Raw genomic sequence first — 14,104 nt, 5'->3', positions numbered from 1 at the left:
GGTGGCATGATGGCTCAGTGGTTAGCGCTGTTGCCTCACAGCATCAGGGACCTGCGTTCAATTCCCGTCACTGTGGAGTTTGCACATTGTCTGTGTGGGTTTCCTCCGGGTGCTCCAGTTTCCTCCCACTGTCCAAAGGTTAGGTGAATTGGTCAAGCTAAATTGCCTGTAGTGTTAGGTGCATTAGTCAAGGGTAAATGTAGAGGAATGGGTCTGGGTAGGTTGCTCTTTGGAGGGTTGGTGTGGACTTATTGGGCCGAAGGGCCCATTTCCACACTGTAGGGAATCTAATCTGATCATAAGCCTTTGAGAGGGATGGGAGTGGACAAGCACAGGTCTAGGGAGGAGCCAAATTTCTGCACCTAGTCAGTGCTAACTAGCCTCTGCAAAATTTAAATGTTGGGAACAGATATGAAATGGAGTGCTAAACCGTTCAGGGAGGGGAAGGTTTTTGTTGCAGCACTATGTGTGTTGGCTTGTTACTCTCTGGGAAAGGTCAACCGCTCAGAATGGGTGTTATTCTACTAGTTTCTGCATGACAATCAATTGCTTTGGGATAGACTGCATTTCTGAAAGTGGACTGTGATTATTTTTTTACTCCACATCTCCACTTCCACCCCAAGCAATGCTCTTGGTAGGAACTCACAGGTGTCCCTGGCAATGAGGGTTAAGGGCCAAATGAGGCAAACCAGGCCCTTGCCCATAATGTACTCCCCTCACGATGGGTTAATTAACTCAGCTAGCTGGACAGCTGGTTTGTGATGCAGAGTAATGCCAACAGTGTGGGTTCAATTCCTGCACTGGCTGAGGTTACTATGAAGGACTCCTCTTCTCGACCCCTCCACTTGCCTGAGGCATGATGGTTAAACCACCACCATTCATCTCTCTGTGATGAGAAGCAGCCCTATGGTCCTCTGGGATTATGGCAACTTTACTTCCCTCATTAACATCACCCATACCACTTAGCTGTCCATTATTAGGTGGTCATTATTGTGGACCCACCTGTGGTGCATCCAAAGTTCCCCTCACCTCCCATGATAATCTCCCAGAAAGCAGCCGCTGTGCATTCACAATTTCTCAAGGAAGATTCTGAAATCCATAAGAATGGGAGTGTGACTCCTGGACCCCAGTAGATTCAGTGCAGAGCATGGAAAATGGAGCCCTGGCAATCTGAAGAAATTATGGCAGAAATCGATGACCAACAGTCTCACAATTGGCTAAACTTGATCAATTCCTATCTGGGGTCATACAGTAATATGCAAAAGGGAATGAGAATTCTGTTTAATCCCACTCTTCAAGCTACTTAAACTTGGAGATGCCTGGAGTTCAGACCTCTATCATTACTGCAATGATTCCTAGACTTTACAGACAATTCCATTCCTGCTAATGTATGTCAGTAAATATGGGTGATGAGTGAGCAGGAATTTGGACTGAATTTATACAGGAACACCGTCCAATAGTCCCGGCATTCAAGTTAGGGACGAGTCTGTCAGCATTAGCACATGGTTTGCAGCGGTTCAAGAAGGCAGTTCACCACCACCTTCTCAAGGCCAACAAGGGACGAGTCATAATTGCTGGTCAGCCAAGTGAGATCCATTCCATGAGTGAATAAAAAGAAACCAAACTCTTAATTGGGTTGAGTCAGGACTTCTGTCCCCATCTGAGAGGAAGTGCTACCTTCAAGAGATGCTGACCAATCAAGTAGCCAATGTCTCCCCTGTGCTAGCAGTGTCACTGGGTGAGGTGGCTACAGCTGATACTACAGTAAGCCTCTGAAGAAAAGAAGTGAGGAATCTGAAACAAGGGGTACCTGGATTTCTATGGACTAGGATAGTGTCGGGGATGGTGCTGCTGGAGACGGGAGATGGGGAGCCTCTGATCAGCCTGAGGGCAGGCCTCTCTCAATACATGTCTTTTCTTGACATATTAAAGTCATGATGACAGTGAGAGGAGACATTTACATGGCTAGTAATTTGTCGCTGAAGAACTGAATTGCCTCAAAGTCAAATGGCTGTGTCAAGGCTTCCCTTGCTGTGGACAATATTGTTGCAGGGGCAACATGGGGTGGTACATGATCCCAATGCCATGGGTCCAATTTTTACACACCTGTCCTCCAACTCTCCCACCCTCTGGGAGATGGGAGCATAATAGGTGTGGAATGGGACACCGAAGGCAGAATTTTGGACAAACTGGAATTTACAAAAGGCAGAGGCAGGGTGACCACAGCTGACAGCAAGAGGATTGTCAGGCAGATTTTTTAAGCAAACCATAGCCACTCTTAATGGCAGGAATTGGGAAAGGTGTGGGGAAGCAGAACTGGATCTGGAACCCATTGTAAAAGCTCTCACAGTGTGGCATTGGCATCTCACCTTCTAGGTTTTGCATCAATCGCAGAGTCCAGACATGATCAGATCTGCACTGGTGACTGGGGCGATTTGTCTTTCGAGTGGCTCTGCCAGGGGTCTGTTTGGATGTGTTCTACATAGCTCCAAAGGCTTCAGGAGACAAAGTGGGACAACTGGTCCTTGGTCTTCTGGAGGTTCTATGGGAGCTGGGATGTGTTAATCCCTGCAGAGGGAAGGACAAAGCCAGCCCCACCAACTGTACAGGCAAGGGCTGTTGCAGTCAGCAGCCAGAGTGTCATCCTTTGAACCTGGATTCAGTTCCACAAGAGGTTCAATGACTTCTCAGGAGTGTGGGAAAGATGAATATCATCTGCCTTACTGGAACCAACTCCCATGCTTGGACTACCCCAGCATTCTTCAGTACAGCACACCACAGACCAGCACTCCTTGCAGACCCATTATTTTCTCTCTTGAGACTCAACATCAGAACAACCAATGCTCACATTGATGACATTCTCATATCCTTCCTTTATGATGACCCTCTGCAAAGTTGTTGCTGTATCCTTCCCAATGCGATTCTCATACTCATCATTTTCTAACTTCTCTCCATGTGGCATAGCACATTACTATATAGAGAGAGAGAGAAAAAAAAAGAGAAAAGAGAGAATAAAAGAGGGAGAGAGAGATGAGAATCTTGGGGATGGTGCAGAGGAGGTGGCCTTGGAGATCAGGAAGAATGTGAGTGATTAGATTAGATTACTTACAGTGTGGAAACAGGCCCTTCGGCCCAACAAGTCCACACCGCCGCGCTGAAGCGTAACCCACCCATACCCCTACATCTATATCTACCCCTTACCTAACACTACGGGCAATTTAGCATGGCCAATTCACCTGACCTGCACATCTTTGGACTGTGGGAGGAAACCGGAGCACCCGGAGGAAACCCACGCAGACACGGGGAGAATGTGCAAACTCCACACATTCAGTCGCCTGAGGCGGGAATTGAACCCGGGTCTCTGGCGCTGTGAGGCAGCAGTGCTAACCAATGTGCCACCGTGCCGCCCACTAAGAGTGAGATGGAAGGATTTTCAAATCTGGGAATGATTTCTCTTGGGGATTGTGAGCAGGGGTTGGGGTCAGTAGGGGGACAGCAGTGGTTGGGCCTTGAGGTGCAACAAGGTTTTGCACACTCAAATTATCGGAGTCGTGTCTGGCTGAGCTCGCCATGGGATTATCTGGTAGCTCAGTACCATTCCTCTTGCAATCCTCTTGCTCCACTTGCAATATGGTGGGCTCCTCTGGCTGTGTGTGCCCTGTGAATCAATATTTGGAATTAAGGTGGATAAGGGGAAAAAGTGGGGACAGGGTGCCACTGTCGCTCAAGGATTAATTGCAACGAGGTCAGGTGAATATTGTTACTTAGGGCCTTGCTTATTCTTGACTTCTCTCCTGCCGTCTACTGTTACCAGTAAGGTTAATTCCCTACCACTTTGCAAATTAGTCCTGAAATAGGAGAAAGTTCTGTTTCTGAAATGAAGGATGTAAATTTGGATTTTCAGTCCAGTCTGACTGTATGTGTACAATTCAAGGTCGTAGTGAATACTGTTTGCTGTTCCCCCTAATTCTTTTCTTGTTATATTCCATCATGGATTGTGGGTATTGCTGGCTAGGACAGCATTTATTGGCTGGGTTAGTATGGGAGCCAATGTTGGCAGCAGATAGACAGATGACATAAATCTAGGACCCCTTGTGCCAACTGTCATTTCAGAAGGAGCTAGAAAAATTCCAAAGAGCAAGAAAAATTGAGGTAAATGCATGCAATGTATACCAGATATGGATAAATGTTTAATGAGACCAACAGCTTCATAACAACTAAACCCATATGTGATGCCACAGATCTTTCTCCATCCAACTCAACCCTCAGGCCTGAACAACCCTTTTGTGACCAATGTCTAAAACTAACACAACACTGATAAAATTAACGAATAGGAAGACAGCTCAGCTGCTTCAATTCAGGTGGAAGTGAGGACTACAGATGCTGGAGATTAGAGTCAAGATTACTGTGGTACTGGAAAATCACAACAAATCAGGCAGCATCCGAGGAGCAGCAAACATCTCCTGCCCAAAACGTCTATTTTACTGTGCTTTTCCAGCACCACTCTACTCTTGACTGCTTCAATTTAAGGTTTATTTGTACAGCAAGTGGAAAAAACTACTTTAGCAATGTAGAATAGAATAGTAATTTATTGTCACACGTGGTTTTACAAAAATTCCAGTGGATAGTACATTATGGATTCTCTCTGTGTCTACGTGGGTTCCCTCTGGGTGCTCTGGTTTCCTCCCACAGTCCAAAGACGTGCAGGTTAGGTGGACTGGCTATGCTAAATTGAACATAGTGTTCAGTTAGGTGGATTGATGTGGAAACTGCAGGCCTGTGGGGATAAGGTAGGGGAGTGGTCATGGATGGGTTGCTCTTCAGAGGGTCAGAGTGGACTCGATAGGCTGAATGGTCTGCTTCCACACTGTAGGGCTTCTATGAAGTGGTGGAAAAAGAAGCAGGATGTGGCAGGCCCTGCTGATCAGAGGCATACAGACTCAGGAGCTGAATACTTCCTACCTACCCTGCTGCCACCAACTTAAATGTGTAAGTTTGATGCATTTTTATAACCCTTTAAATTACAGAGACATTCAATCACCCTGTGGAAAAGATAGGAGGATAAGCAAAATTAATTTTGTTTCAGTGAAAGGATTTCTTCAGCACCAAAGTATCAAAATCTACACTGAGGCACTCTTAAAATGTTGTTGGCTCATCCTAATTAGTGGCAAAGAAAATTATCAAAGCAGAAAGAAAAAACATATACTGTTGCTGAGCTGTTGATAGAATATCAGGAGCAGTAAGTGAAATATTTGTAAAGCAGAAATACTCATGTAAAATGACATTCAGTTAATGCCAAATTAATTCATGTCAAACATCATTTAATGTCAAATTAATTAATGTCAGAGACATATTTCACAGTGGGATGTTCAACTGTGTAGCAAGCACTTGGTTGAATACACAAACATTTCTAAAATGTCCCATCCCCCTGCTTGTTTAGTATGTTTAGAATGAGGATATACAAGGAGATGTTTTGTTTTGCAAAGAGCTCAAGGCAACAGAAAACTGATGACATCTTTGAACTGTTTGCATTGATTTTTAAGGCCGAGGTAGATAAACTCTTATAGGAGAAAGTGAGGACTGCAGATGCTGGAGATCAGAGCTGAAAATGTGTTGCTGGAAAAGCGCAGCAGGTCAGGCAGCATCCAAGGAGCAGGAGAATCAACGTTTCGGGCATGAGCCCTTCTTCAGGAATTCAGGTACTCTTAACCAATTTGGGAGTCAGAGGTTATTGGCGTAGGCAGGAATCTGGAGCTGAGTGTCCATCAGCCACAATATGTGAAGGAGCAGAGCAGGCTTGAGGGCCTGAATAGTCTACTCCTGCACCTGATTATTCTGTTCATACAGAAATGAAATCAGCTGTACAAGTTGCATTGAGTGCAGCAATGACCCGAAAGGATTCTGGCATTGTGAAAGACCTAAAAAGCCTTTGCATATGCACTATATTAATATCTTGCTTACAAGGGGCTTGATGTGATAGATATTGAGCTAGATCTTCTCAACATTGCTGTTGTTGAACTTGTTAATTTGATGAAGTGTGAGAGGAATAGCTTAGTTGACACTTTTGCTTCTGAGTCAGACCAATGTGTATTTAAGGCCAATGCTAGGATTTCCAAACAAGCATCAAGGCTGACACCCTAATGCTTTAGTGGGGGTAACACCTGTGCTGCTAAAGATGCTAAATTTTCAGATGATGTGTTAAACAAAGACCTCATCTGACCCCTTAAAAGAATTCCATGATACTAATTCAAAGAAAACTGGAGAGTTGTCATGGTAACTATCCTATACATATCTTCCAATCAACATCAGAAAAAGATTTGCTCATTTTCACATTGCTGTTAGTGGGAGCTTCCTGTGTACAGATTGATAGATGTGCTTCCTGTATTCAGCATAGGGAGTCAGTTAGTTTGGATGGCTGGTGTGCGATGCAGAGTGATGACAGCAGCATGGGTTCAATTCCAACACTGGACTCTTTCTCTCAACCTCTACCCTCACCCACGGTGTAGAGACTTTCACATTAAACCATCACCAGCTGGTTCTCTTTAATAAGAGAGCAGCCCACGGGTCCACGAGGACTAGGGTGACCTTTCCATTTCCAAAATATTTCATTGACTGTAAAATACCTTGAGATGTCTGGTGGTCATGAAAGGCACTATGTAAGTGTGAGTCTTTATTTTCTTCAGATGTAGATCAACAAATTACATGAGCTGAAATTGAAGAAAGGCCATTTCCCAACATTATGATGCAGGAGCCAATTACTGCAGATGCTGACATCTGTACTGAAAACAAAAAAAAAAGCTAGAAATCACAGTGGGTCAGGCAGCATCTGTGGAGACAGAGCAAGCTAGCGTTTTGAGTGCAGGTGACTCTGCACCAGAGCCAATGTCATGACCTTGTATGCTGACTTGCAGTGCCTGCCTACACTACCTTCATGATGGGGTAATGAGGAAAGGCTGGAGTCAGGGTCATCATCTACTGAAGCAGACCTTTAGATGGTAACAAAGGAAGGCAGAGCCCAAGGTGGGCATGTTAGAAGCCCTGCCTCCATTCAGCCCATCTTTATTCATTGGGGCATCAGTCCCATTCTGTAATGAGTGTGAGGCAGCAAACCTTCATCCCTTCATTTCTCTACCCCATGCATCTTCACTTCTCTTTGTTCTTATCTCCCTTCAGTTAGTTCATGGCCTAAGATCATGCCATACTCCTCATTGATCTATGCTCCCCCTATATCTCCCATAGTACTCACCATCTTCTGAACTTGAAATGCTAATTTACAAGTATCCATTTTGTACAGAATTCATAACACCTATGATAACATGGGGAAATCTTTGAGATGTTAAAAAAAATGGCCAAATTAAACAGACCACCATTCAGAAGGGCCACTTCAATTCTATAATTCTAGTGCGGTTGTAAAACTGTCAAACAAAATCACGATTCCCTTGAAGGCTGGTTTAATCATCACCTGCTGAGCTGAATTTGTCAGGGGTGTTTAGAACTCAGCAAAGCATTCATAATGGGAGTCCATTGTAAAACTCTGTCAACATAACCTCCAAAACTGAATATACTAAAGCCTTTGGAGTCACTGAAAAATCACAGCCTTCTATTCCAGCTTTGAAGAAGTGAAACAATTAAGACTCAGCTAATCAGATGTCTGAGCTGACATTCAATTAAAATATTAAACCACAGGGTTCAACTGACGCAGTCAAACCTAAATATCAACATTGTTCAACATAGAACATAGCTTTATTCACGCAATAATTTACTCTAAACAGCTGAAGACTCTTCCACTTACAATGGAATAGTAATATAATAGTCACTTACCTTTTAAGAATAGAATCTTCTAATCAATTACAGCATTAAAATAACTTAACCAACAAGCATTTTATTATGATGTGCAAAGTTAGCAATGCTTGAAGTTAGAATTTACCTGTCAGAAGGCTCCCAAAGTACAGAAAAGGAACTCCCTATAGCTCACAACACCTCTAAGCTTTTGTGAACCTCAGTTCCTTCAGACTTCATCAACACTCCAGGATTGGCTACTCCAACAATGGAGCTGGCAAAGTCAGGACCAATGAATGTGGGTTTTCCATCTGTGCTGCTTAAAGTAGGTGTGATGGGAAATGGGGGTGGGAATCCCAGAATCAGGTCCTGCCCACCATCTCCCTGTCACTGTGGATAAACATCTGGACACCACCACCACTTCCCCCCACCCCCTACCCTGTGCTGAAGTAGATTCAGAGCACAATCCACACTCTTGCAAAACGGACTAGGATGACTTTCTTGGGGCAATATCCTTATTCATGTATTTGAACTCATACATGCGTTTTTAGCAGATAATAGACCTGAACAAGCCAGTGAATGTTGATGTGTGGGTGGCTAAACTGGGTTACCTTGCAGACACAGTCAGTGAAATGCATTAGCTGAATAAAACCACGCAAGGTAAGAGAGCTCACATTATTGCTCAGTGCAAAAGAATCAAAAGAAACTGGAAAGTTCTTGTTTCTGTTTCAAAATCCTGGAAATCCCTTCCTAACAATGCTCCAGTGTATCTACATTAAATGGATTGCTGCGGTTCAAGAAGCTCAACACCATCTTCTCAAGGACAACAGGAAATGAGAAATAAATGCTGCCCCAGCCTACATTCCATAACTAAATAATATTAATAATAAATTCCTTCATTCAAGGAGAATACATTGATTTTGATGTAATTTAACTACAGATGCCAGTGCACCTTTCAGATTTACAAAACAAATAGATTATTATTTTCCAGGATTTATGACATCTGCCTCACACCTGTTAGCTGCAAAACCCTTTAGTGGGAATATTGAAGCTAAACTAACAGACTCTATTTCACCACAATGATTAGAAGCCCCCAGTAATATTTTATTAGGTGGCTCCCTCATAACTAAGTTTGGTGGATTGGTCATGGCTGTGAACATTTGCATGTTGTGTTCCTTCCAGAATATCTACAATATCTTGAGTTTACTGAGCACTTTTGCCGAAGGGAAATTGGTGAAGCATACAACTTCACCAGGAGAGCTTGCATCCCCAGCGTGAATGATTCCTTTACCTGCAAAGAGATTACTCTTTGTCCAACTTATTAATACAGCAAAGTACCAGAACGGAGACCTTGGTGTACAGATTCATAGCTCCTTGAAAGAGGATTCGCAGGCAGACGGGATAGCGAAGGCAACATTTGGTATGCTTGCCTTTATTAGTCAGCGCATTGAGTATAGGAGTTGGAACGTCATGTTGTAGATTTACAGGACATTGGTTAGGCCAAGCTGCAGTTCAAAGAAGGTATCTCACTTCTATCTTCCCAAAGGCAATAGAAAGGAGTATTAAGGTTCTGCAGCACAGTGATAGTATTGCTAACTCTGAGGTAGAAGGCCCAGGTTCGAGCCCTACTTGACCCTGGATGTGTGTCATAACACATCCAAAAGTAACTAGAAAGCATGTGAATGAACCCCTTCAAATAACCATAAAGATATTTAGTATTGATGTTAAACTGAACTACTTTGGAAGCCGGTGCTAGATCTGGCTTCTTAATTTCACTCGGGATTATACATCTTGGTCCAGTTTCTCCAGCAAAACCATACTTGATGTATGCAGTTCCCAGGTAAATGAGCATTCCCCGAGCATTCCACCCCAACTACAAGCTGCCTGCCCGTGGTACTGTAACCTACAACATCAATAACTTGCAGAATGGAACGTCACTGACAAATTAACTTCAATAGATATGAGTGAGGTTGCACAGTTTTATAGGAACAATACGGAGGCTACAAATCACTTGGAAAATATATGTCAAAATGCGGTAGAGGAGGACAGGGATTTGGTGCACAAACAAACAAATCCCTGAAAATGGTTATTAGTGAGGCCATTAAGCATGTAAACAAACCTTTTAGTTCTTTTCAAAAATAATGAAATGGAAGGAAAGAATTAAAGCTAAGTTAACCTTGTGTACGACCTTGGTGAGACCACACATCCGATCACTTCTGGTCGCCACATTCTTAAAAGGACATGGAGACACTAAAATGATACAAAATGTTATACCAGCATGGTACTAAGTGGAGGTGCAACGCTTATGAGGAAAGTTTGAATAGTGCTGGGGCTCACTATCTCTGCAAAATAGAAGACTAAGACCTGATTGAGACACAAGATTAAGAAAATATAGGAGAGGTGTGGAGAACCTTTTCCCACTCATGAGTGAAAACAGAGCAGGGCTAGAAATATGCAGATAGTTACTGATAAAACAACTATCAGTAGTTTCTAGTTATTTTTAGTTTCTCTAAAAACTAGAAAATTCATGATTTTCTTTTACCTCGGGAACAATTAGGATGCAGAAATATCACAAGAAGTAGTTGACATATTTTTGGACTCATTGTATTGCTAAAGAATATTCATGAACTCTACAGAAGTAAAGAAAACATTAACTTTATTTAAAACCTATATCTTGCTGCAGCTTCAACTTGCTATGAGGCTGCAAGAGAATGAAAATTCGCGTGACTCTGTATCTCTTTTTGCAAAGATAATGTCTCATTAGCATAGCACATAGTCCGATTTAACCACTTTTACTGCAATTAATGGATAGAGAGATAGAGATAAAGAGACACATCCAAAGTCTATGAGTAAATGAGGAAGAAGTGAATAAAAAGATATGTTGGTGAATTTAAATTGGAAAGGATTGGTGGAGGTTTGTATCAAATATAAATACTACCAGGTTGGGTTGAAGGTTTCTGTGCCTGAAAGCACTTTTTGACTTGGTACATTGAAGTTTATTAGTCAGTTAGACCCTATTCTGTGACCTTCTTTTTATCCTTCTGCATTTTGTTGCACTCCTCCTCTGATTTAACACCACCTCCAACTTGTTATCATCTGTCCAGTGAGCTACAGTGCAGGTTTGACACAACTCACATTGATAATATGCTTTTGACAGTGTTTTGTAACCTCATGTTAAATGAACACATGAATTAAACAATGCTAATTGGAACACATATACTTACAAAGTGATCATTTTAGTTATTTACACTTTGCTGGGGCTTTTGTTGCGTAGTAGTATATCCCTACCTCTGAGTCAGAAGTCTGGGTTCAGGTCCCACCCTACTCTAGAGGTGTGTTATAACATCTCTGACAGGTTGATTAGAAAATATCTACACATTGCTTATTGACATTAAGCAACTTGCTAGTTTTTTTTATTGACATGTTTTTCTAATCAACCTGCTCAGAGATGTTATTATATACCTCTGGAGCAGGTAGGACTTGAATCTAAGTCTCCCAGTCCAAGGGTAGGGACATGACCTCTGCAGCACAAGAGGGAGCCCAAATACCCAGCTCAGTTCACTTCTACCAGCAAGCGGGAACATCATGCCTTGTCCAGATAAGGAGAGAGTAATGTTCACGGACAAACAATTTCACTGTATTTCCAATTAACACAAATACTTGTTTCCTCATGATCTCTATTTATTCACTCACAGTGTTGGCACCTTAATTCAGTCATCATTAATGCCACATTAACTGATTTGATGAATTAAAACAAGAATTTAAAATACAGGAAATTGGAATTTAAAATAACGCTGGGAATACACAATAGATTAATGTTGATTCAAACTTCATCTTGTCATTCACCATAAGTCAAGAATATCGCGGCTTTGTCATTTCCAGCCAAGTTCAATTTGTACATGTATAATCCTACAGCAGAGTCATACCAACATAGGAACAGACCCTTCAGTCCAGTTAATCCATGCTGACCACGTTCCCAAACTAAACTGGTCCCACCTGCCTGCTCCAGGCCCATATCCATCCAAATCTTTCCTATTCATGTACTTATCCAAATGCCTTTTAAAATTTTTTAACTCTACCTGCATCCACCACTTCCTCTGACAGTTCATTACACACGAGCCACTCTGTATGTAAACAAAATCACCTCTCATGTCCTTTTTAAAGTTTTCTCCTCTCACCTTAAAGATTTGCCTCCTAGTTTTGAACTCTCCCATCCTTGCTATTCACAGAGATCAGTTGGAGGGAATGTTACTTTCTCAATACATTCCTCTTATTCAGATCTTGTAGAATGGATCTCAAGTCAGAGCAGAAAATGTGTTCAAAGAGAGCCATCTTCATAGCTGGATTAAACATTGTAGTCCTGTGTTTCCAACTCCCACTTAAAGGGAACATGGTGCAATATCACAAGCACAGGAACTGGTGAATTATCCATCGAATTCTAATGACTAACATTCTAGTTCCCGTGACAATACATTTGAAGGGAATTAAAAATTTAGTGTTCCAAATTCACATCACATAGCAGCCTTTTTAGTACTCATATCTTCTCTGAGTGCAATAAGTCATGTCTCTGAAGAAACAGGGTACACTGGTGTTACATCCTAATTAACTTGACCTACTTCTTTAAGATGATTAATTTTAACAGGAATGCTTCATAAAACTCCACCTGGATACAATTTGTATCCCATGTACGATAGTGCTCATAATTCAGTTTAACCCAGATTCTAGACAGATTGCATAGGATTTACTGCACAGAGACAGGCTATCACAACTCGATGTTGGTGTTCAGGCTGTACACAAATCTCCTGTCACATACTTAATTTCAGTCTAATAGGACATCCTTCCGGTCCTTTCTCCCTTAATGCATTCATCTTGATTCCCTCTACATTAAACTATGCTACCAAAATGGTAACAGGTAAGTGTTTAGAGTAGTTAAAGGAGGGCTGGAGAAATCAGGTCCAATGGTTGTGGGGGGAGGGGGTGAGAAGAGGAGGAGTGTAGGTGTCAGATCTGGGGAACTGGGATCCAGCAACGAGGGAGTCAGGTCAGCTCAGATGGAGGGAGTGGAGGAAGGTTGAGTCATAGAGTCACAGAGATGTACAGCACAGAAACAAACCCTTCAGTCCAACTCATCCATGCCAACCAGATATCCTAAACTAATCTAATCTCATTTTGCCAACACTTGCCACATATCCCTGTAAACCCTCCATAAATCCATCCAGATGCCTTTTAAATGTTGTAATTGTACCAGCCTCCACCACTTCCTCTGGCAGCTCATTCATACACGTACCACCCTCTGCGTGAAAAAGTTGCCCCTTAGGTCCTTTTTAAATATTTCCCTTCTCACTTTAAACCTATGGCCTCTAGTTCTGGACACCCCCAACCCAGGGAAAAGACCTTGTCTACTTACCCTTACCATCCCCCTCATGATTTTATAAATCTCTATAAGGTCACCCCTCAGTCTCCGACACTCCAGGGAAAACAGTCCCAGCCTATTCAGCCTCTCCCTATAGCTCAAACTCTCCAACATTTGCAACATCCTTGTAAATCTTTTCTGTACCCTTTCAATTTCACAACATGCTTCCGATTAGAGGGAGAACAGAATTGCACACAATATTTCAAAAGTGGCCTAACCAACATTCTGTACAGCTACAACATGACCGTCCAACTCCTGTACTCCATACTCTGACTAATAAAGGAAAGCATACCAAATGCCTTCTTCACTATCCTATCTAACTGTGACTCTACTTTCAAGAAACTATGAACCTGCACTCAAGGTCTTTTTATTCAGCAACACTCCCCAGGATCTTACTATTAAGTGTGTAAGTCCTGCTCTGATTTGCCTTTCCAAAATGCAGGGCATCTTACATTTATCTAAATTAAACTCCATCTGCCACTTCTCAGCCCATTGGCCCATCTGATCAAGATCCCATTGTACTCTGAGGTACCCTTCTTCTCTGTCCACTACACTCCAATTTTGGTGTCATCTGCAAACTCCGCCTATGTTCACATCCAAATCATTTATATAAATCATGAAAAGCAGTGGACCCAGCACTGGTCACGGGGCTCCAGTCTGAAAAGCAACCCTCCACCACCACCCTCTGTCTTCTACCTTCGAGCTAGTTCTGTATCCAAATGGCTAGTGCTCCCTGTATTCCATGAGATCTAACCTTGCTAACTAGTTTACCATGAAGAACCTTGAGAGGTAATGGGTGGTCAGGTTCTGTGTAGGGTTGTGTCCAATGGTGGTCCTGGGCCATGGATTGTTAGGATTGGTAGCATGCAGAGCTTGATTCTTTTAGCTGCAGTTACAATCACAGTTACAATC

General features: G+C 42.5%; 1 protein-coding gene across 6 annotated transcripts in view; it reads right to left on the bottom strand.

Annotated features, from left to right (window-relative positions):
- The window catches only part of syt12 (synaptotagmin XII), a 215,466-nt gene that overhangs the window by 51,615 nt on the left and 149,747 nt on the right, over positions 1–14,104 (bottom strand). The window lies entirely within an intron of this gene.

This window comes from Chiloscyllium punctatum, chromosome 22, assembly GCF_047496795.1.
Source record: "Chiloscyllium punctatum isolate Juve2018m chromosome 22, sChiPun1.3, whole genome shotgun sequence".
In the NCBI taxonomy this organism is placed as follows: Eukaryota; Metazoa; Chordata; class Chondrichthyes; order Orectolobiformes; family Hemiscylliidae; genus Chiloscyllium; species Chiloscyllium punctatum.
This window is presented reverse-complemented; position numbering and strand designations above follow the sequence as displayed.